The sequence below is a fragment of the Mastigoproctus giganteus genome, chromosome 10 (genome assembly GCF_048544385.1).
Source record: "Mastigoproctus giganteus isolate SK-2022 chromosome 10, ASM4854438v1, whole genome shotgun sequence".
Taxonomy (NCBI): Eukaryota; Metazoa; Arthropoda; class Arachnida; order Uropygi; family Thelyphonidae; genus Mastigoproctus; species Mastigoproctus giganteus.
This window is the reverse complement of record NC_143584.1, coordinates 5,058,743-5,084,687: the sequence shown is the minus strand read 5'-3', so window position 1 is coordinate 5,084,687 and position 25,945 is coordinate 5,058,743. Positions and strand designations below refer to the sequence as shown.

Sequence of the window (25,945 nt, the reverse complement as noted above, 5' to 3'; positions counted from 1 at the left end):
GAATTGATTATTATGACCCAGTAAATGTTCTTTAAACATTGGCAACTCTCAGTGGTCTTGAAATATTCAGGAACTCCATAAATGCTGCCGCTTCATAAGCAAATTAAAGTCAGTCCATTTTTTTATCTACTACAGCACTGCCATCTGGTATGCAGTTTTCAAACTTGCAGGTATTGGCGGTGAATTTAAATTTTCACCTGACACCATTATATTTGTATGCAACATATAAGTAGAAAAAAATATTTAGAGGCATTAGTTTCAGAGTGGCCCTTATATTTTACGACTTTTGGTTTATCATCCATATCTAGCAGTGATGAGAACAGTTGTGAAAAAAATTTTCAACAAAGTTCTCATTAGAAATTTACAAGTACTGTATTGTTATTTTTTTCTTTTACATTATCAATGAAGCCTGCAATTTATTATTAAAAATATTAGAAAATGTGAGCCCAGCACCAAACCCTGTGAGACCCCCTAGACACTGCCAAAATAAAACACACTATGAAAGATTCCCAGAAGTGAAACTATACCAGGTCCAATACCTAGAAAGAGAAACCTGTAGGAAAATGTCACCCTTCTTTATTCAGAAGGGTTGGCAGACTCCCCAAAATCTGTAAAACAGCTGTGTTCTGGGAATAACCTCATTGAAATCAAGCCTGCTAAGCCCTCAGAGCAGCTCCTCTGAATCAAAAGGACCATGAAATTGTTTCATGTTCAGCTACAAAATTCACCTGCCTAAATTGCTGAGGAGAGCAGCTGGCCTTATCCCGAGCATACCAGAGGTTGAAGGAAGAAAAAGAAATACAAAGACTTAAAGCAGAGCTGAACATTTTATTCCAGGAGTATCAGAAAAGCAGTTAAACCAGTAAATAGCAATAAGGCAACTTATTCTGAAAAGGTTGCCAAGAAATATTCCATTGGAACTCTAACGGAAATGACTGTACCACCAAAAGAGTCATTTACACCCAGTGCCGTTGTGAGATATTTTTGCACCCTAGACAAATCAAGCATTTAGCATCCTTTTAAATAATCTGCACGACTGTGAAGCGCCCTTACCCAAATGCCGCTCTAAGCACTTGTCTAGATGTCTACCATACCATGACAGCACTGTTTACTGAGCTCTGAAAAACCAACACAGTAAACTCAGTCAGCTGTCACGCCTCCAACTTTGGTAAGTCTTACTTCAGAATTTCAAAAATTGAATGATAATGTAACAGTATGAAAAACCCAAGCACTAGCAACAGCACAAGGTGAGAAAAAAAAAAAAAAAAAAAATGGATGTTGCAACCAAGGAGGTATCTGAAAAATCAGTCTTGGAATGCTTTGTAGAGGAAGAAATGGACACAGGAAGTATCCATACCTCCCCAAAAGACCCAGACTGAGAAAAATAGGCCCTTGGCACTTAGGAAGCCAACCGATGGATTCACGAAGCCCAAACAAAGGCTAAATTCCTACATTAGAATTTTTTGTGGATTCCAGAAAAATACAGAAGACATCAAGACACTCCTGCAAAAGCATGAACCAGCCTGCTTTTTGCTTTGCTCTAGAGACTAGGACAAAGCACTATTCCAGTTGTGCTGGGGACCATGCTTGGGACTCTTATTTGACAAAAAGTTCACATTTCTTCAACATATTTGTTATCTGTGCACAAAAACTGTATCTTGCATTTGTTCGATCAAAATTAGATTATGGGTCTCAGGTCTGCCAGAAATAGCATCCTTTGGTGGTTTGACCCCATTCACCATCAGGCTATTCCTATTGACACTGGTGCATTATGAACATCTCCTTCCAAGTCTATATGTGGAAGAAAATGAACTATCCTTGGTGCTTCGATGAAATATCATCTGCATGGTATGCTTTTAAGCTGACCACCCCACATGCATATGCAGGTAATTGTGCAGTCAGATATGAAGTTCTCTCAGCAGTGCAGACGGGCAGCCAGGGCAGGTCATGGAGTTTTGTCAATGATATATAGGAATTTTGCTAGCAGAGCAAGGAGGTGATTATCCATCCTTGTCTGTATACAGCTTGAGTACTGCATACAGGTCTGGAGGCCTTATTTTAGGAAGGATGTAGAGCTGCTAGAATGAGTATAGAGAAGGGCAACAAGATTGATGAGAGGAACAAAGGCGTGCACTTACAAAGAAAGGCTTAAGTTCTGCAAGTTGCAGCATCTGGAGACTAGGCACCTGCGAGGTGATCTGATCGAGGTGTATAAGGCTTTGAATGGTTTGAGCAGGCTCAATGCTGACGGGATACCTTCGCTTGCTCAGATTAAGAACCTGAGGGGGCATAGATTCAAATTGAGAAAAGACAGTTGTAGAATAGATGTGCAGAAGTTTGCCTTTAGCCAGCGGGTAGTTGATTGCTGGAACAGACTTCCATCTGTTGTTGTAGAAGTTGATAGCTTAAATAAATTTAAGGCTGAACTAGACAAACATTTGGAGTGACCGGATCGGTGAAATGGAGAGGTTTTTTTTTTGCTGATGCTGTATAAGCTTGCTTTCTTGCATCATATGCCTCAACTAATGCTAATGCATTTCATTACTTCATACAGCATGTCCCGAGGGGGACATGCTGTATGAAGTAATGAAACTTTTGGATATTGTGTACGTATATTCACATGCAGGGGGCATTGCCTCGACAATACCCTCTGCATACACTCTACTCGGACTCCTTCCAATTACATCTGTCAGAGTAGAGGCAGCGAGATTATACACTAGGTGATCTGGAAGCCTCCTGGTGTTACCAATAGGTTTGGTCCAGTGTACTAACTAGCAGCTGGCCTGCAAACACTGTTTTAGAGATGTATCCTCATCAATGTATGGCAGATTGGATCTTGCCATGATGTCCATCCTAACCTGAAAAGACATCAATCATACTGCATAAAGGAAGAGATGGGAGAGGGTTTACCGGAGCTTTGCTCTGGAGACTAAACATGGGTTCTACAACTTCATGCGCCTCCGTATCCAGGTGGGAAGGAGCAGCAGTGCGTAGCACACGCTTCTTGATTAGACCGGGGTTTGAGCCCTGTCACCACCAAATACGGAGGATGCCGAAAGGTCAGGGAATGACCACCGCATATCCCGGAGCAATGTGGCCTTAGTTGCTAATGCTCCTAAAAAAAAACCAAATAACAATAACAATAACCACAACTTCAAGCCTGCAATAAGCAAAGTGGTAGTATTAAACTACCACCTAGTATTGCCTAGTAACACAGAGGGGCGGCATTCCTCTGTTAGTGCTGGCACCACACCTTGACCCCTGCTTATGTTGGTTTTTCACTTGGGTGGTCACCCACAATGTACCAGTTGCCGTATTTCAGGACTGATCCATTTTTGGATCATTTCTTTGTTTTTTTGTTTGGGTGTTGCTTTCCATACCTGGACACAGTATTCCAGGTTTGGTCACAGTAGAAATTGCAACTTCCTGTCTCAACATGATTTTGCCCTTACAAAACCACACTGAATTGTTAGAATACTATGGCCTCTCCTTGCTTCATCCATGGAGATAACCCTCTGTCTTTCAGCTAGCCTTGTAGGATCTTACCAGTAACTCCAGCTTCTTGTAGTTTATACAGAGTGTTTCAAAAGTGATTGTCAGTAATTTAAAGGTGAATTGTATTCGAGGTATTGCGCATTTCTAGTTGGGATTCACCACTGACAAGGTGAACTGTACAGAGTTGGGATCCACCACTGACTTGTTTGTTTAGGTTAGGTTATGTTCATTCTCTCCGTTTCCCCCTCTCTCAATGCTCTGAGACATAGCAGGCATACTAGTACTTGTCAAAGGATAGTCAACGTGGAAAGAGGTTACAGCAACGAAGAGTATGTGGATATGCACTTCATGTATGGTAAAGCCAACGGCAGTGCACTCAAGGTGCACGTTTGTACCAAGAAGCGTTTCCCCACCGAAGGCAGCCCAACAGGTGCACATTCATCAGGGTACATCAGCACCTTAGAGAACATGGGTGCTTCGCACATGGAGTACGAGCAGGCAGGCCCAGAAGCATCACACCTGATGTTGAAGAAAGGGTGGTAGAAAGAACATCCTGTGATATGTAACATCTATAAAATCCTGTGGTGTTGAAATTAAAAATGTATTATCTTATGTTTAATAAAACCACCCTTAGCAAAGGATTCACAGCTTTTTGCTAAACTAGTGCTCCCATAGTCGGTGGCGGATCTTAACAGAAAATGTGCATTATCTCGAAAACGGTTCATTTGCGACCCGATGTTCGCTGGGACTTTTTTTTTTTTTTTTTGCTTATTTTGGTTTGTACTTATCACCTTTAAATTATTGACCATCATTTTTGAAACACCCTGTATAGCAGCTTTCCATGGAAAGTATCAAAATCTTCAGTAAAGTCTAGATTTAAAATGTACAAAATTGTTACCTACATTCAAATACTTAATGACTACAGTATAGTTATTTGCCAGATTGGTCAGACATTGTATCTCCTTAATGAACCCATTCTGGGATATATATTCAAGATTCCATTCTTGTCAATATGGTCCCGAATCACATCCTTTATTACAGATTCCATGACCTTCTCTACCGCAGAAGTGTTAAACTCTACCACAAACTAGCTGGCCTGCTATAGTTGCCTACCTCCTCTTTACCACCCTGAGGAGATGGTAGGACCTTTCCAGTCCAAAGAAACCTTCCTGGAGTCCAATGATGCACTCATTGAGCAAAAACAGGTATAGACATATACTTAATTGTACATTAATGCAAGGAGTGTAGTAAATGAATCTGTTTAATTTGAATTACCGGTAAGCCATCAAATGCTGACATTGAAGGAATGTCAGAAACATAGTGCCGCTCAGACATATGGGATACAGTAGTTGAATATGGTGAGTGCATCGTGTACAGAAGGACATGTATGTATGTACAAGGTGTGACAAAGTTTTATATATCATCAAACCTTCAACAACATATATCGAACAGTCAGATCCAGGCTGTTGGATATATATATATATTTGTAATTGAAAGAACTGAACCTGTATCATAAAACATTTGTTCCAGTTTACTCAGAAACCTGGGGGATCAATAATCCACCACCTCGACAAGATTGGCTGCAGTTAAAATAAGTTCGCCTCGAATCCCGTCAAGACAGGTGGAATTTTTGCAGAATTTTTTTTTTTTTTTTTTTGTTTCGAGTCGAGTTAGTCTGGACTGAAAATGGAGGTTTTTCATCCAGTAAACGGACCATAAAATGGCTGAAATTTAGGCACAATATGCTATTCTCCATGGCCTTATTTTCGCCTTGTTGCAAATATTAAAACAGCATATTCAGAAAATAACATGTGCTATCAAGAATTCTGCTAGTTTTTTTAAGTCACAATCACATGTAGTAGGCTTTCAACGTTCAAGCACGTGTCACACCTACAGGAAGAACCTTTCACACTTCAACAGATAAGAGAGAATGTGACAGTAGAATTCTTTACATTTCTGAAATCAGTTTGACTTTATACCCACTAACTTCTCACAGATAATTTTAAATAGGCGGTTTTCAATTCACGCTATATTTGAATTACTGTGGCGTCTGTACCACCAAACGCTCAGTACAACACGAGTACAGTTCACACTAAACTACCCTCTGTTTGGTCTTGACTGTTTCATTTAGATTTTGATTAATCACATATTATAATGAGTATTAAATTCAGTGATGCCTCACTGAAGGAACAGAGGGGCAAGTAATATTTCTTTTTTATGTTACTGTAAATCATTTTGCGAAGGGAATATTTCTTTTTGTTGTTTAAAGTAGAGGGTGTCCGAGCTAGAGGTATCCAAAAATACACACACATATCTCAGCATCTATAAGGTGTATTAAAATATATATTTTTTTGTTATTATACTAAGTAACTCACCAAGTTTTTATGGTTAGTAAAGTTCAATATGGGCACCTTTTGTTGCTCGACAGATGATGTCCTCTAGCTGCATAGCTGTAAAGGGACATTTCTTCGGAAATAAATTGATATTAATAATAATAATGTCAAAACGATACTCGAGCTCTTGCCAAATGTTTTCCAGCATTTGAGGCGTTTTTAGAGTAACTGCTTCAACGATACGCTGTTTCAAATCGTCCAAATCCCGAAATTTTCTCTGGTACACAGTGTTTAATAAAGCCCCATGCTTTTTTTTCATAGTCATATCTATGAAAAAAAAAATGAACCGATGACGCCATTTTTGTGCACTCCTAACCAGACATTGACTTTTGGTGTGTCCCTTTCATTTTCGATCACTTGGTGAGGATTCTCCATACCCCAAATGCGGCAAAATGTGACGAAACAAATCTTGGAGAGATTTTCTATCGACTGTGCTTTCGTTTGAGAAAATATGAGTCGTTCTCGCATTATAAAACGTTATTTTTGGATACCTCTAGCCCGGACACCCTGTATATTTAATTAACGGGGTTCTGTACGGTACGTGTTAATCTACTATACTTGTAAATTTAGATTCAGTACTACTTGCAATTTATGTAAAGTTCTATAACATAATTCGAATACCCAGAACGTGGTTTCTCATTGAGTAAAACCCCCTGTGCCGCATTACCTGTAACGATATGCCCTACCCGTGGTGTCTGCACGGTAGCACAGTGGTTGTAATCATCCCCTTCTCCCCACGACCTGTGGAAAATACTCGGATTCGAAGAATCCCGTCAGTGACTCGAGAAACTTTTCTTTTTTTTTTTTTTTTTTTTATCTCATGGCTCAGTTAGTTGGTCTCGAAGCGTAGCTAGCAAGTCCTCCCCCACCCACCGACCCACCAGAAACTGGTTCACCAATAAGGCAAATCGAACAGAGCACACGCACGCAGTTTTATGGACATGTTACTCGTGGGTAAAGTTTTTTTTAACCAGTACAGTATAGTGGTTTCATCACGTTAAGTCTTTTGAAGAGATCTTAGTTCGAGTTCCGTCAATGACTGGAGGAATTTCTAAAATCTTCTTCAGAGGCGGTTGTTGTTGGCCGATCTCAGGTGGAAGGAGTCCCTTTGTGAGTTATTCCTGTTGTTTCAATCCTCACCTCATTCAGATTGGCCGTGAAAACCCTTTTACGGACAAAATACACGCATACGTATGTGAGTTACTCCTGGAGACCATAACTCACATAAAACAAACAAACAAATAAATAAAATAAAATAGCCAGACTACGGGTAGGCTTTGGTATACACTTTAAATAAATAGAACTATAGGGCTCAATTAGAGCAGTGCTTTTTATTTAGAGGAGTTCAATACCGAGGAAACTCGTGACGAAGTAACTCGACAACAGACGCGCACCCAGGATTTTTCTTTGGGGAGGGCTGAGGATTTGAAGGCGCTGCTTTGACGTAGAGTAATACTCGTTTTTTTTTTTTATATCAATTCACGTTTGTGACGGCCAGTAGCCATTGTACCCCCCCCCCCCCCGGGTGTCGTTTGCTCCATAATATGAGATCGATTTTTTTGTTTTTTCTCTGTAATTTATTTAAGTTTTATTTGTTGCAATTTATTTAATCCTATTTAAAGTTGAAAATAAGAGTTATCAGCCTTGACCGTTTGGGGCCCGAATTTTGGAGTGGGGAAGCTGAAATCATAAATTAATAGCAGTGTGCTGCAGTTTATAGCAAACATCCCCCCCCCCCCAACAAAAAAGTAAAGGGCAGTTTTTCCAGTCAAACTTATTTCTTAATTTCTTCCCAAAATAACACTTGAAGAATGGCAACGGTGGTATTTGTAGTCATAATACAAATCAAACGTGTAATAGATATTACCACTGAGCAAGAGCAGAAAAATTCAAATGGTCTTTACGACTTACTCATTTATTCAGTCGGTTTTTAATAAATCCTTTTTCATCTTGCCAACATTTTACACACAAGCTTTAAGCGTACAAGTAATCCATTTAAACGAGTAATGCGTTTTTATGCAAAAGTGTTTATTAGACGGAGAAATGTAATTTTTTCTATGTAATCAAATTAAATGTACGTGCTTGTAATCACCGTTAATGTTTAAACATCTATTCCACCAGCGCCACCACTACTGTTCGCTAATGGTAGTCGGTGAACTGCACCAATTCTCTGTTATGTTCAGGTGTGTAATAAATTCTCTCTAACCGACGGACATGGCCAAAGGAAAAATCAATGCCGTGGACTTGCACAACACAATACGTTTGTAAGAAGAAGGAAAGAAAAAAAAAACGCATTTTAAATTACAAGCTCATGTTTTATTCATTTTTCCTCTAAATCTTTTACCTAGAGGCACCGAGTTCGAAACATTCTAAACAAGGAGACTACTTTGTCCGCCAATTAAATTATGAAAAAATATCTTCTTTTTCCGAGCCGTGCCTGAAGTAGGGTAGTTAGATGAGTGCGAGGTACGAGAATGCTGCATCAGTGAAAGAGGACTGGTTCAATAAAGCGTGAACTTTGAATATCCTGGAGAAACACCTTGTTAAAGAAATGACTCACACAGAGAGGACTTTTTAAATTTTTGCATCCCGGCGTTCATATTTCACGTAAAGCTTGTCGTTCCTGTTTTATCCATGGACCGACTTCTTCATACTGTTAGTAGTTTCTGGTCGCTGGAGAAGTCTGTAATACCAGCTTGTATCAGAAATCCGCAAAAATACAGGTAAAAGTACCGAGTCTTCAAAATCTGACTTGCACGGTAAATCGTACATGATATTAAGGCGCTATAAAACGGTAATATCATTCCTTGCCTGATGTAAAACTATGACGGATTGATATTGCTGGAGTGAAAAGCTCTGTATTTATTATTAGAACAGCTCAATAAAAGTTAGAGTACGTACTGTGATTTTTATGTGCGAGAATGGTAACCAATAACAGCGACATATTAACGTCACATATGGAGGAGTTTGTTGTATAATACATTGCATTATCTTTCTTCTCTTGCCTTCGGCTTTCTCGTGTGTTCCCTGTGAGCGTATCAGTGACGTATCCTGGACAAGGAAAGAGGGTGGCAATATTGTGTGTGTGTGTGTGTGAGTGAGAGAGAGAGTAGATAAGCTACTTTGTTGAGAAAAGATTTTGATTACAATAGTCACCTGACGTTTGTGCATTTAAGTTACCTATATGGTATAACTTCCAGGAAATTAGATTGCTAGTCTGTAGTTTAAATAATTTCAAGAATAGGCAGTCCCAACCTACCATCCATTTCGTGGTAGATGGATTTGGTCCGACTACATATTTCAAAGAATAATAAATAAAATAAAAGTCTTAGAGGGAGGAGCTGTGATCTACTAAATTAATAAACTTTTATTTACAACCTCTTCTAAAGCTGTTAAGCGGACTGCCATTTTTGGTTGACTGCCTAACTTTTGTACCCCACATTACGCGTTGTGATCTTTTTGAAAATAGTCTCCGCTGAATGATAATCCCTTGGTTCGAGATCTTGTGGGTGTCGGGTGACTGACACCATCAAAATTCTTGATCGTTGATAATATTTCACTCCGGGCATAGCCAGTTCCGAATAATTTCTTGATTCTTGTGATTTCCTATAAAATTTCAAAAATATACATATGTATATAATTAATATAATTAAACAAAAATATAATTAATCCTGAAAAATCTACTGAATAATTGTAATAGAACAACTCGCAAGTACACAGATGCACATAATAAACAGCTATGACACAAATGGTTATAATTATTTCATTAAAGTTATTTTTATGTATTTGTTTTTAAAATCTTGTTTCGCCAGTATTACTGGCAAGCCGAACTTTGAGCCTCTAGTAACACTGCTATATACCGATGCCTTGGCGGCCTATTCCGAAACAGGTCCAACCTCGTTACATCCTCTTTGAGGATCGTAATGATCACAGTGTATATTGCACTGTGCAGAAGTTAAGAGGACAACCGAAAGCTTGGTTTCGCATTGGAATCAAAGCATTGGTTAATTTTTAGACGTAGTTATAAATCAAATTTTATTAACTTTAATTTTTGAGTCGAGGCTTTTTGGGGAACGTCCTAAAAAAAAAAAAAACTTCCTCGAAGAAAACAGTGCAATACTAATTTTCTGTTTTATTTAGGCGTTTAAGTTCAAAGCTAGGAGTACTCTTCAGCGAGTTTCTCTTAAATACTGGTGGCTATTGACTTCATGTGAAGTGGTTTTGTTTTCGTAAAATTGCATCTTTTAATTACCAGGAATATGTTTGAATCGATGAAACGATTGTTGGTATTGATTTGTTAAAACAATATTGTTCCTTTTTTCCCCCCCATAAAACTAACTTTTAACTTCCAGTACACATAATTAAACCATACTTCTGTTTGTGATTCTCGCAATTGTTTCTTTACAAGCTGTGACTATCTCGCATTTTATGCAATTATTTTATTTTTTCGAAATTCTCTCCAACCGTCTTCGAACTTCTTTCAGTCTCAAGTAGGGCTTACAATTCCGGGATCACGGTCATGTTTTTTCCGGTATTCAAATTCCGGTATTGATATAAAAATACCGGTTTTTCGGTACTAATTTAAAAAAAAAAAATTATTATCCATGATTTATTCACATAAAGGTTATAGAATCGGCAACAATAAATCATTAATACTGTTGAATTTGCAAATTAGGGACCGTTATACACAGTACAAATGCAACAACGGAAACCTGAAAACGTCGTGAAACTGTAAGACTTAAAATCTTGCAAATATATTTCTCTTGTAAGTATAGTGTGGAAGTAAAGCACTTAAGGAATAACGAAAACATCATTACGTAAATATTTCCATTAGTGGCAGTAGGCCTGGTAGTGCAATTAAGGAATATGGTGAACAGTGGTATGGCAGGTGGGGAAGGGTTAAAATTAAAAGCTTCTGAACAATAGTTTAATCCCTCTATTACACCGCTACTTGAGGATGCGATTATTTAGTGCATTTTGGGAAAGGGTGTCCTTATGGAGCAGTTCAAAGGTATTTTGAACAGGTGATCTAGAGATAAAAGATGAAAGCGTTTCGTTGTGTGGAAAAATATTCCGTTTTTCCCACCAAAAGAAGAAGAGTGAGTTTAAAGAATAACACCGTGATTGGGTCAAGTTTAAATTAAATAGGGGGAGATACGTAAATGCGTGCAAACCCCTCTGGGGTTTGCACATAAGCTTGCGTATAAAAAAGTAGTACAAGGGACGATTGTAACTTGCAATCAATTCAATAAATAAACGAGAAGGAAATAAATAAGGTGGTTGTTGTTCGGAGGGGTTGCAGACTTCCAGTGGTGATTCAGTTCGGGTCCAGTTCTGGGAGTGTCCAGCTATATGGTGAAGGGTTCCGCCGGCCATGTTCCTGTTCTAGAAGTTAATCCGGAAGTTGAATAACAAGCCAGTCAGATAATAATGCCCTGGCTTCTACTACTGCTGTGGTAATTTCCTTCAGTATTAACAGAGAACTGTTCTCGCAATCCCGAAATAAGACAGTACTGGAAGAGCTATACAGCAGAGATGCAGAGTTCAACAGAAGAGAGAGAGACACATCACGCACTCCGTGGAAGGAACTCGCAGAAAGAAATTCCACCGTGAAAGAGAAGGAAGGTAAGTCCTCTGAACTGTTTTGGAAATCGTACTTGGATAAAGTGGGAGATTATTTTAGAGTAAGCTTGAAGTTGAAGAAACACGAGAAATAAGGAAATGTTTAGTATTGAGTTGGTTTATTGGTTGAAGTTGTAAAGAAAATTGATATTTGTTAAATTAAGAGAGATTACATGAAATTGTTAGCATTAAGTTAGCGACTTATGGATTTCTGTTGTGAAGAGAATTGATATTGGTGATTAAGAGAAATTTGAGGAAGTGATTAAGATTGAATTAGTTTAACGTTTGAAGCTATAGAGAGAGTCGAGATTGTTAATTGAGAGAAATTTTATGGAAATGATAGCATGTATTAACAGATTAAATGAGAAAAATGAATAGATTAGATGTAAATGAACACCAATTATGTATTATAAGTAGATTTGTATGATAAATGACTTTTGTTTTATATTTGTGTCATTGCTCTTGAGAAACTGGCAGCTCACATATATATACGATATATAATACACTATATATACTCGTATGGTGTGTGTGTGGGGGGGGGGGGTATCTCAGCTCCAGGAAATTCTAATTTTTTAACGCAGTCAGGTAGCTTGTGGGGCTTAGTGCTTGAGGGGAGCTGCTGTACGAAAATCATAACAATGACCACTGACGGCGATTAAGGTACGGGGAAATAAAAATTAATTAATAAATAAATAAATCCCCCCACACCCCACTTAGATTTGGTTTCCTCACCAAGCTTAATCGTCAGTCCCTTTCTTTTGTTAATACGGATATAGTGCCATAAAAAGTCAAAGTAAATATTTTTTTTATTTTTGATAAAAAGGAAATAAGATTTTTTGAAGTTGAGGGAATAAGGGAGGGGGTTAAACTGCAACTCGTCTACGACTATCTCAGTATAAAGCACCAACCAGCACAGAATCCAAAAGGACGTTTTCTGGTGCTAATTAAATATGTACCAAAATTAGATCCGGTTTAAACGATAACGCTATTGAGTTTCTTAAGAGCTCACTTTATTCGGACAGGTAGTGTGGATGCTTATTTTTTTGTTTTTAGAATAACTGTATGTTTAATAATTTTTGTTAGAATATTTATTATTGTAATAAAAGTTTCATTTAAAACGTGAATTCAAGTAATTACTTGTTTTTTCCTTACTTTATTGCACCTGATTGTCATCAAAATTTATTGCAAAAAATGTTTTTTTTTTTTTTTTTTGTAACACCGGTATTAATACCGGTATCCCAGTTTCATAAATTAAAAATACCGAAATACCGGTATTAAGATTTTGACCGGTATTGTGAGCCCTAGTCTCAAGGTTATTGCTCCCTCTGTTAGGAGAAGAAGAATAAAGATACCTCCCCTGTCTCTTTATTCTTCTTCTCCGTGCTGATCAGCCCGTTCTTCGCCACTCTGTATTATCCCTGCGTTAAATACTTCCATTTTTCCCCATTAATTGATTATATCTGCACTGGACAATTATACTGTATTCCTCTCGCCACTTCCTCAAAGAATTATTATCCTGCTTATCGATAATGGAAGTGAGCTTATAATAACCACTGTGTGTGTTGGTTGCTTGTACTTGCGCATATAACTTTAAACCCTTTGACTCTGTGAATCACGATCTCCTCATTGATGTACAATATAACTTTAGCTTGGGAGGGCGCGAGCTATGAGCACTCTTAACATCAGGGTATATCATAGAAGATGGAAGCAATCAAGAAAAAATTCATTTTTTTTTTAAAATTTTATTTTTTTATGTACCTTACGCCTGCCCTCTTAAAATATTTCGCAAAATTCGCGCTCTCCACTTTTAGGACAAATGCAGATAAACAGATTTCACACAATTTAGCTGCGTATACACAATTTTATAAATTAATATATACATTTAATCTCAAAGATTGAAATAAAATACGTTTCATACCTTGTTTAGTAGGGAGATGGTTTGTCAATTTTTAGTTAAAAAGTGCTTCATAAAAAACAGGCGCCTCTGCCAAAAACCAAATGGGCTTCCCGGGGTATGCGGGAAGATCTCTTTTAGATAGATATAAATGAAAACTTGTACGGAGATAAATGTAATAATTACGAACCTTGAGAAGGGGAAAATGCACTGAATGTGAAGTACCCGAGCTCCAACATAGATGTTTGTTTTATTTAGTTGTTGGCGCATCGGCTTCTGTGGCCATAATGCACCTCCCAAGGTTTTGGCAGTACTGTGATCCAAGCCCGAGGCGGGATTCGAACCCGCGACCTTTGGGTTGCCAGGTAGACACTTTACCCACCCGGCTAGCCCGGTCGGCTCCAACAGAGAAGGAAGTCCCGAAAATATTTGTGAATGGTTATAACGTAATCATAACAAAAGGTCAACGGTTCCAAAGACGATAATTGTATCGTGAAAAAGCAACTGAATAATAATAACATCAGAAGCTAGCGAGGAAATACCAACTGATCAAAGAAAGTGTACCGTATTACAAGTATGAACCCCAGGTTGCACAAGAGACTCTAACCCACAAGCTGTACTGGGACTGCACTATAATAACGAACGAGACGATTCCGCATAACAGACTGTACGTAACTCTCGTTAACAAGAAAGAAAAAGGCTACCTATCTGACCGACATAAAAAAAAAAAAAAGAAAAAAAGTAAAGTGCAGCCTTTATCAACCCACTGCAGGATGGAAGCCTCCTCAACAATTCATGTTGAGGGAAATGGACCATAATCTGCCACGCTGGTCCAGTGCGGGTTGTCAGATCGACCGTATTCAGCAATCAGGGGATTGAACCCCGGTCTGTTCAAGAGCGTGTGCTACTGCACTCCCGCTCCTGCCCACTCGGCTACGGAGGGCTTTCCTCTGACCGACATAGCTGTGCCCAACACCAGCAACCTCCAGAAAACTTAGGAGGAAAAGATCAGGAAGTACACCAACCCTAGATAAGAAGTCAGAGAAATGTGGTATATGGAACAGGTAACGGTCATCGCGATCACTGTGTCAACTATGCAGTAGTACCAAAGCACCTCCATAAGAACCTAGCAGCAATAGGCCTCCTGGAGAACAAGGAACTCAAAGTCGCAATTCTAAACACATGTCGGGTAGTCAGAGTTCCTCAACCAATAAGAATAATAGCCGGACATAACGACCACCCCGTGCGCTTGATACCTGTCCGTGTCACTGAATGGGAAGAAACCCATGGGGAGAAATAATAATAATAGTCTACATAAATATGCTTACAAAAAAATCAGTATGGCGTATGATCGCCTGTAATGGCTCTGCACCCTATGTTTAATATGAGACTATCCACCGAAGACTCAAGTAACAGATCTGTTATCATTTATTCTTAATTAGTCGATCTTTATTTTGTTCTGTTTATCCTATCTAAAGTTTTATTACAGTGTGTGACAGGTTTAGCCAACCTAGGGGACGTCTCATTGGCATTGCGCAGTTTTCACAAGAAGGTGAAACTATCTTGTGTTTCCTCGGAATATTGTTTGTATTTCACTCCCAGCCTCTAAACGAGGGCCATTATAGTCCAATAAATCCGTTCTTCCACGAGAATTCAACTAATGGAGAGTCCTCGGAAGTGTTGAACGGTTCACATAATAACTTTCATGCAAGGTGCATCCAAAGTAAACTACATACACGATAGTTTTATAGTATACTGAGTTTCAAAAGTATGGGTAGAAAATTTTGGCATACAAACATGCTCCCAAAATTATAAAAAGTCAAAATATTTATAGATATTCTAAACACTTATTTTTCCAGCAATATGAGTGAGAAAAAAAATTCCTTTTTTTTTTTTTTTTTTTTTTTGCAGGTGCAGAATAAGTACTTTTACACCATTTAATACTAATACTTTTTATTAGTAAAAGTTAAAGGTATAAAAGTATTAATACTAATACTGAAATAATTTTCGTTCAAAAAAAAACCTTTCCCATCAAACTTCCACACATCTATTCTACAACTGTCTTTCTTCAGTTTGAACCTATGCCTCCTCAGGTTTGTAGTCTGAGCAACTTTCTGACCTTTTACGGGGAACTGTATCGCAACACAAGAGAACTGATCGCGTTGTGGAAATCATTGGTGCTGCTTGACCCTCAATACTGTCCACTGTAGGGATTGCATATTCAAGAATCGGCAATATAGTTGCGACAAATAAATGTTAGTAAACACTGCACTTATAAATGGATCACTTGATGAATCCAAGAACATTATACGCCTTCTTAAGTTTCCAAAATGAGGAACGAAAGAGGCGTTGCAGCAAAACAATGCCTCTACCTAAGTTCGAGCATCTTGTATCGCCTTCTGTAATGTGATCTTTTTGGTAATTCTTATACAACCTCTATAAATGTCCCTTATACCTGTCCGAAGTTTCTCACTGTCTCTTCATTTCATCGTTATTCTATTGTTATTCTATTCTACCACCATACCAAATGTTGTCCTGCTTCATCGCAAGCTGCACAAGTTACACCACGTTTTCTACGTGTTCTGTTAATTTTGTCGAGCAGTGTATTTATATTTGAAAGCACCATTAGTCTACTCGTGAATTACGAATATCCACCTAAATTAAAGCCGATTTCTATGACAGGAGGGACCAAAGTGTTTCAAAAGCAAATCGAATGCAGAAATGCGTATAGTTTTCAAAATAGTGTGCATAAGTAAAATTATTCAATCATCTTGTCAAAAATGAGTGAAAAATAAAACCTGTTAACGCCCTTGGTGTTTTGAAAGTTGTTTATTTTTTAAACTGGAAAAATATACTATACTGATAGGGCAGTAAATAAATCTTCCCCGATGTATTTATGTTGTCATCAAGTTTGTGATGCTGCTCCTCATGGTGAATTTTTGAAGTCAACTTCCGTGTTATACAGTACAGAATGGTTGTAAGCAGTTTTCCTGTTCCAGAGTGTGTACAGAGCAGCAGGAAGCTGTTTTAAGTGAAAGGTAGAAGTCAGGAACGGTCAAGGTCGTAAGTCCACGAAGGCTGTACAGTTATTCTTATCTTGAATAATAGTGTCGTGGACTGTTTTGTGTGACGTGGGTTAGTTATTTTCTGTGAAGAGCGTTCAGGGAGTCGGGTCCTGGAACTGAATGCTTTTCCTAGCGAGATTTGAAAGTACTTTGCAGTGTCATATGACAGATTTAACGCCCTAATCATAATTACGAAAGAACAATCATTAATAGTGGGGGACTTAAATTAATCAAGAGGATGATAAAGTTTGTCCTCTTCGGGATCCATTTTGGTTTGTTTGTGTAAACATGCGATGATCTGTTCGAGTCTATCCAATGGCTTTTTCTTTAATTTAAAATTTTTGGTTTAGGGGGATGTATGTTCCCTCTGCCTGCCCCTGACTGGAACAGTGCTATCTTAGATTAGTCGGTGATGTGGATGGATCACAATAAGGGCGAAAAGGTGAGTAATTTCATCATTTTTTTTTTTCTCTCTCTAGATTGTTTAGCAATTTACTAAATGCGTAACCCACAATCAGTCCCATACCCTTCTCTTGGGTATTGAGTTGATTCGTTTTGAACCATGAATGCGGATGCTTATATGTTATTTCCGGAGTGAGTTGTGTTTCCATCAAACACTTTAAAGTGATCTCTAGAAAGTAACATTTGAGATTATATAGCGTAATACGCATAACTGCATTTTGGATTCTATTAGATAGTGTAATATAAATTTATTGATCTTATTAATTTAAAATATCATGCCCCAGACTAGAGCAGCAAAGCAACGGGCACAAAGTGGCAGGAGTGCTGTAACTCGGGGGAGAACTGAGGGGGACCATTCTCCAACGCATCACAGCCTAAAAAAAATGTACAACTTGTGAAATTTTTGCCGAATTCTCTGGAACAGAACATGATCTAGCCAAGGAAGATATCTTTGTGTGTGCCAGGTGCAGAGATAGAAATTAGGCGCCAACTCAGCGTTCTAATGGGCATCTATGAGAGCTTGAGGTGTAGGGTCGATTCCCTCGAAGAAATTAAATATGAGGGGCCCGTCAAGCTCTCAGCTCCGCAACTCAACGCCAGAGCTCACTATTGTGCATTAGGCAACACAATGGTGCCAAAGGAACTAGTTATTGTTGGTGACTCTATTGTCAGGGAGACTAGTAATATATTGTTAAAAAGAATAGATGGAAAAAGACCAGGGTATGTCTTCCAGGGGCAAATGTTGATGTGAAGCATATATCATCTTTTAAGGGCACAAAGGGTGATATTGTTGTACACGTTGGCACCAATGACATTAAGAGTAGGAGATCTGCAGATTTACTTAACAAGAACAGGTCAATGTTGCAAAAAAAGTCGTGAGTTAGGGTTAAATTTGAAAGTGTCTGAAATTCTGCCCAGACACGATAGGAGGGAGTACATGATGAGAGCCTTGTGAATCAATTCGGCCCTGGGGGGAATGTGCAAAGCTCAAGGGATAGAATGTTTTTCAGCGTGGTCTGTGCTTGTTAACAGGAGAGACTGCTTCTACAGGGATGGGATACACTTAAATAGAAAGCGTGCAAGAATATTTGCTGATGCTATCAAGGCAGTGTTAGGCGGGTCGGAAAATTGCAAGATTCGGGGATTCACAGACTAAAAGGTTAAAAGTAGCCACAGGCAGAGGTGAAGGTGATTCTTGCACTACTTCTATTAGAATAAGCAGCGGCCCGGAGCAAAGGGTGCTGGGAGTTTCAGGGACTGATGGCCGTCATCGTGAAACAGGTGGGTATATGGGATGTGTTCGGGTAACTAAGAATAAGAATAGGTGCATGTATACCAATGCTAGAAGTATAGTAAATAAATTTGATGAATTTGAAGTGTTGGTCAAGACATCAAAGGCGGATATTGTTGGGATATCAGAGACGTGGTGTCACACAGATATTAGGAATGCAGTATTGGAATTTGGGGAGTACAATGTGTACAGAAAGGATAGGAAGGGAAGAGGGGTTATGCTGTTAATTAAGAAAAACATAAAATCAAAAGAAGTAAACATTGAGTGGACTAGTAAATCAGAATGTCATATAATGGGGGATTTTAACTTTCCAGATATTGACTGGAACTTGTCGGTTGGTCACTCGCACACTAGTAAGACTTTTGTGGATTTATTGGATGACTGTTTTCTGCAGCAGCATGTTCGAGAGGCAACCAGAGAAAGTAATACTCTTGATCTGGTTATCAGCAGTGATCATTCGTGTATTAAGAATTTGCATATAAAGGAGCCACTAGGTGGCAGTAATCACAGTGTACTGATGTCGGATTTATTTAAAGATATAATTACCATCAGGGGGGAAAGGAAAGGGTTTCAGACAGTTTTTAAATTCTGTACAGTATGACCAACTGATGATGTTACCAACAGCAAATTCTTAGTGGGAAGCATTCAAGTAATTAATTGTGGAAGCTACTAAACGTTTCATACCTATTAAGAAATATTGTTCAAGGTTTAGGCCTAAATGGTTGTCAAATGAACTAATGAGACTCGTGGCAGAGAAGAAAAATGAATGGGATGCATATAAATTATCAGGCAACACAAGCCTATGGCAGATATAAGCTAGTCTGTAATCAGGTCACAAAGGAGGTTAGACAGGCGAAGGCAGATTACGAGAAATTTTTGGCAAAGGATACTAAGAAAAACATCGAGGATTTCTTTACTTATATAAACTCTAGAAGGAAAGGGATGAATCAGATTGGTCCACTTGATATCGATGGTTCTACTGTTGATGATCTTGCTCAGATAGCAAACAAACTGAATGAGTATTTTGCATCTACATTCACACATGAAGAGTTATTAAGGATTGAAAATGCCAGAATGTTATCAAATTGTAGCAGGATGCTTAATGATTTTATAATAACTGAGAGCAAAGTGGAGGAGAAATTGTTGAAGTTAAACATAAGAAAGGCACCTGGGGTGGATGGGACTATCCAGTTATATTAGAGGCGGCGGCAAAGGAAGCAAGCAAACCCTTAGCCATAATTATGAGAGCATCCTTGGACTCAGGGGAGGTCCCCACGGACTGGAGATGTGCAAATGTGTCCCCAATTCACAAAGGGGGATCGAAGGGTGACACGAGTAATTACAGACCAGTTAGTTTAACTTCTGTTCCGGGTAAAATAATGGAGTCACTGGTTAAATATGCATTGCAGGATCATATAGACAAGACTGCAGCAATAATTCAGATACAGCATGGGTTTGTTAAGGGAAAGCCTTGTCTGACAAATTTTATTGGATATTATGATGTGGCTACACAGGAACTGGATGCAAAAAATAAATTTGATATCATATACTTGGATTTCAGGAAAGCTTTTGATACTGTTGCGCGTGGAAGACCACTGTACAAATTGGAGCAGAATGGTATTAAGGGTAAGTTTCTACAATAGATAAAAGGATGGATTAGTGGGAGAAGACAGAGGGTGGTAATCAATGGGCACTGCTCTTCGTGGACTAATGTTATTAGTGGAGTCCCACAGGGTTCACTGTTAGGTCCACTGTTGTTTTGTATATTTATCAAGGAAATTAATGAAGGTATATCAGGCTTAGTGTCGAAGTTTGTAGATGATACAAAGTTGGCAGGGTTGTTAATGAGAGTAATGGCAATGTGCTACTGCAACAGGATCTAGAAGATGGGCTGAGAAGAGGCAACTGAAGTTTAACATTGACAAATGCAAAGTACTGCATGTGGCTAGAAGTAATTCCAGAGAAAGGTACCAACTGTGTGGTACTACACTCAGGGTGGTAGAAAATGAAAAAGACCTGGGGGTAATTGTGCAGTCAGATATGAAATTTTCTGAGCAGTGCAGACAAGCTGCCAGAGCAGGTCATGGGGTATTGTCAATGATATACAGGAATTTTGCTAGCAGAGACAGGGGGGGTGATTGTCCCTCTATATAAGGCAATGGTCAGGCCACACCTTGAGTACTGCGTACAGGTCTGAAGGCCTCATTTTAGGAAGATGTAGATTTGCTTGAGCGTGTACAGAGATTGGCAATAAGATTGGCGAGCGGAATAAAGTGATCATCTTACCAAAAGAGGCTTAAGTTCTGCAAATTACAGAGGCTGGAGACTAGGCACCTGCGAGGTAATCTGATTGAGGTGTATAAGGGTTTGAATGTGCTGAGCACGCTGAATTCTAATGGGATTCTTCCACTTGTTGAGATTACGAACCTAAGGGGGCATAAATTGAAATTGAGGAAAGACGGCTGTAGAATAGATGTGGGGAAATTTGCCTTTAGACAGCGGGTGATTACTTGCTGGAACAAACTTCCATCTGTCGTTGTGGAAGTTAATAGCTTAAATAAATTTGAGGAACTGGACAAACATTTATAGGGAATGGTTGTGTTAAATTTTTTTTTTTTTTTTTTTTTAGGCTGATGCTACATAAGCTCATGCGCTTGCTTTCTTGCATCACATGCCACGATTACTATTGCTATATTATTTAAACAAATAACTGACAAGAATTTGAGATCATCAAAGCGATATCGATATGACTTACTTGAATAATGTAATTATTCAAGTAAGTTGGGATCCAAATGTTGTATAAGAGTGGGAAGTCAATTATCAAGGATTAACAAGCCGATTATCCGAACTAAGATATTGACAGATAGTGCCATCTACATGTGCTATTCATAAATCAATTTATTGTACAGTAGTTAAAATAGTTTAGCTGTAAGTTAAATTTATGCTATTGGAGTTTGTCAACAATATACAAAAACTGTGCGAGATGGACAAGGAGATGTTTATCCCGGTGTATTAGCAACCGTCACCGGTATATCCACATGCTTTACTAAATTTTTTTTTTTTTTTTTGACTGATTGTGTGCATATCTGGAATTCTTATATGGACTTGGTACATTATGGCCTCGGCTTCCAAAGCGTATAATAATACAGACAACAATAACAAACCAAAGAAAAAAATTAAAAGAGATGTCAGGGCTCGGCATTGGAATTAGACTCGAGTCCCAACTAAGCCATCCACTCCTTGCTGATTCGGGAACGTCTGTCTAAAATGCACCAATAAAAGAGTGTTGGAAACTCAGTGACAATTTTCCCTATTATGATTATTCCTGCTACTTTTAATATGGAGAATTAGGAGTTATTAATCTGTATTTCGGGCAAGTGTCTTTATGAAGAAATGTAATTTTATTAGTTTTAGTTGCTACTCCATTTAAAGTGCCAAATCTATATTATACAATTGCTTTCTCACACATTCTCTGTTTTTCGTACATTGCATTCGGATTTTTTTTTATTTATTTATTTGTGTGTGAAAATAAGATACTTTGTAGTTTTTATGGCTCTTATCATATTACCTTCAAGTTTTCGTATTTTTTTATTTTGTTTAATGCATTTCTTTGAACAATGCTTCTTTACCACTGCCTCTTTAATGATTAGGCCAGGAGTTCCGTGCACCAGTAAGTTCTATGACTGTCCTTTCAAATAAGCTATGCCACCTATATGACTGCTCTCTCTTTAAATGATTATCGCGAAGGGGAGTGTTCTTTTGTGTGAATACAAAAGCTTTTCTGCAAAGCAGTCTGAAAAGCCACATAATTGAAAGTAAGGGGGACTTCGTGGTATTTATGCGTTAGACTTTAAAATTTAACATATAAAATTCATTCGGCGTCTACGAAAAGAATTTCAGTTTTTTCAATTGTTCTCCCATATTAAGAAAATTCGAAAGATGTGCAAAGCGTGTTCCTTATTACAATCAAGCTGGGCTGTATTCGCAGCCATGCGACTAGCTGGTTGCTTAGAAATTTCGACGAGCGACCTAAAAATCCTCAACAGAGGTGTCCACAAAAAAATTTTTCGAGATGGAAGGAAATTATGTGAATCGGTGTTGAGAGTAAGTGATCACACTGTCTTGGATTTCTTTGCAAAATATCAAAGAGAATAAGCATAAGAAATCTCTCTTCAGTTCTCTTTTGGATATTAGTACAAAGTGAATTTTTGTCTAAACCCTTCTTTTCTTATATATATATATATTATTATTATATAAAAGAGTTAATTATACGACTCCATTCAAAAGAGGGTAGTTAGGTTAAATTAATAACCCATCTCTAAAGTCTCTCAAATCTGTCTCATAGGCGTTGTTTCTGTTGTATGCCTTTTCTATAGATGCTTTCATGGGAATTGTTCTTCTGAATTGGCTTCTATAATTCCTCCTCTTTCTTCCAAACCAGTTCGAACACGTGCCGCAATCAGTCACCATTTTCTTACACTCCAGCTTCAAACTCATAGAACCAACTTTTCAACAAGTATCTTCTCAAGCAATGTTCGACAAGTATTTTATTAAAGAAAGCAATCTATTTTAATTTTGTTTTGATATTTTAGATCCATTTCTACAAGTCTGCTTAATTACCTGGGCTATGTAATAGTTCCAACCATTCCGTATTTCCTTTTCATTTATTTATTAAATAATAAGGAAATGCACGCTGATGTATTTATTTCTATGTACAGTATATATATATTTCTTTTGTTTAATATACTGCTATAAAAGGGATTGGTTGAGGGTGGATGAAGCTAGAAAACATTTGTCGAGAGCGTTACTAGATATATAAAAAAAAAAATAAATAAATAAATTGCATTAATTCTAATAGGTAGGTTCGCAAGGGCGTATGCATCTATTAACTCCAGCATGATTGTCCTTCCGTATTGTAACAAATTGATTCCAAATATGGTTATTTATTTATTTATTTTAAACATATTTAACGCAGTTTAAGCATATAATATTCTACACGCATGGATTATTTGATTGGGACGCTAGAAAAAAAATTATCGACACAGAAACTAGAAGAAAGGATAATAGATCAGGGTAATCAGTATTTACGTTCTTGTAATGCCAAGCAACATGAGGCAATGAGATAAAGGCTCCATTGGAGAAGAGACAATCACCAAGTTGTGATCTGAAGTGCCTAAGGGATCACTCACTTCGACCGTGTACTTAGAAGGGTTGTTTGTGAGAAAAAGATAAAGCGTGTTGGCTGTATGGTTAGGATTGTCCGGTATTCTGGTAGGTAAATGAACAATCTGTGCGTTGGTCATTAGTAATTGCAAAAGCCTCAGCATCTCAATCAGCTGGGTCTGCTTGACTAGAAAGCGGAAGCTAACTGGAGTTGTGAACATTAAAATCACCTCACTGTTAAGAAAGTTGCAAAGAGAGGAAGTCAGAGTTCAAAGTGATTAGTGGAGTTGGGAGAACGGTAGAGACAGATGAATCTGAAAGAATGAGGTAGAGAGATTTTAAGCCAGGGAAGATCGAAAAGAGGAGATTCCAAATTACCAAGTCTCTGACAGGGAGTATCAGAACGGACATATGCACAAGTACCTTTGAGGCGAAAGGAATCATATAGCGAATAATTTGGGTAACTGAGATGAGCAGTGGTTGAATCAACCGATAACTGAGATTCTGTCAGAAAAAGTACATGGGGTTTGGCAGACTGCAAGTGGAAATGGACATCATCGAGATTAGAACTGAGACCACGTATATTTGTGAAATGAACTAAGAAGTATTATCACACCAGATGCAATTTCTTTCATACATAGTAACCGTAGCCTAGTGGTCAGGCGCGCGGGTGCATAAGTACACGTGCTTTGAGTGACCGGGGTTCAAGCCCGTGACTACTGAATGCGGTGCTGTTTCTTGTATTCTGTCTATCTTATGAACTCCTCTGACCGTTTGGTCGTCCCGGAGTATAAACAGAAAATTTATTTATTTATTTATTTATATTTTTCTAAGTAACCACGACTTGCCCGAGCTGCAAACCAGTGCCCCGCAACCCTTTCATATGGCATACCTGTTTTCATGTTTGACTAGAAAAAAGTTCCTTGAACCAGTCAGAAGATGGGTGACTGGTCTAGTGCGAATAGTAAAAAGGGCGTCCATTTGAGAATAGATTACAGAGATGGAAACGGTACGTCAGAGGGAATCAAAGAAATCCTGGTCAAGCAGCTTCAGCCGCTTGTCCAGGATTTATTTTAACATCTGTTAAAAAATTTTAGAATTTTTATCACCTCTAATAAACCACGACATCTAGTCACCTATTATAGCGGCATCTTACCCTCTCGTTTACCTCCTCTCCATTGCTTCAATAACCTGATGAACACGTTCCCCGTGTGTTTCATTGGCGTCAAATTTGTTCTGAAACAATCCAAATGCAAGAAATGGTGTAGCCTTATTGATATTCTGCATTCCAGTTTTCCATACTGTTCAATCTGATTTTCAGCGAACTCTTTAGGTTTCCGCCCTTGTTACTTGAACTCATTCACCGAAAGCTTAATATCTTCCAGGAATTCTTTTTCAGTAGCAGTTATTTTGTATTTCAACTCTTTGGATGAAATTATCTTCATATAAAGAGTTAGATCACAAATTTAATATTGCACTTGACTTTGTTATCCCTTGATTATGTCACTTTTGCTTCAAAGATTTTTTGGGAACAGTAAGTGTATATGCTGGAAGACATCGGTTTGATTATCCAAAGTTTTGAGAAATTGCTTCACTAGCTGTGGATTACTGTGAAGTGGTGGCAACTGTACATTGGCTGTTTCAGCCACAGCATTAACTGTTGTGCATACCACTTAAAACCTGTGTGACTGACCATTGCCTTGTGATGTACTATTGGTTGTTCATCTCGAAAGGGAAGCTATAGCGTTATGTAAGTCAGTGACTTATATAACGAAACTATAACCTCCCTTTCATATGGCATACCTGTTTTCATGTTTGACTAGAAAAAGTTCCTTGAACCAGTCAGAAGATGGGCGACTGGTTTAGTGCGAATAGTAAAAAGGGCGTCCATTTGAGGATAGATTACAGAGATGGAAACGGTACGTCAGAGGGAAATCTGATTGGAGTGTATAATGCGTTGAGGGAGGAGAGCAAAATTGAACGACGGTGGAATTTTCACATTGAAAATTTCACCGCCAAGACTGAACCTCAGGAAGTTTACGTATTTTTGACCACTGGAATAAATTGTCTTCTGGATAGTTGAGCGTCTGGTGAAGTTTAAAACGCAACTGGTTAAGTACTTTCTGGCAGTGGGAAGTGTATGATAAAAAGTTTTTGTCCCTCCCCCTTTTGCTGATAATAATAAACATCCAAAACCTCATTGAGAAAGATCTCAAAGGATTCAGGATACAGGGTTTATATTCCAAAATTTTATCAAGCACTTAATGAGGATGATCCAAATTGGTGAGTTGAATTTTCAGAAATGTTTCTCCAATGTGCGAAAATAATGCGGATTTACCTAACCAAGTCTCGTTGTCTCGTGCGTCATTTTTTTCAAGATGGACGTGGAAACTAGCGACTGTTTGAGTGTTTAATGCAAGGTTTTTATTACCATGAAATTAAACAAAAAATACTTTTTCATTTCATGAGGATGGTGCTCGTGCACATTATTTCTTCGATGTTAAGAAATTTAAATTCTAATTTAAAATTACTGAACGAATGGCTCAGGCGGCCTTGTCCT

At 38.2% G+C, this 25,945-nt stretch overlaps 1 protein-coding gene across 2 annotated transcripts in view; it reads left to right on the top strand.

The window, feature by feature from the left end:
- The window catches only part of LOC150078644 (protein-L-histidine N-pros-methyltransferase), a 392,865-nt gene that overhangs the window by 144,933 nt on the left and 221,987 nt on the right, over positions 1-25,945 (top strand). The gene's annotated exons all lie outside the window — the stretch shown is intronic.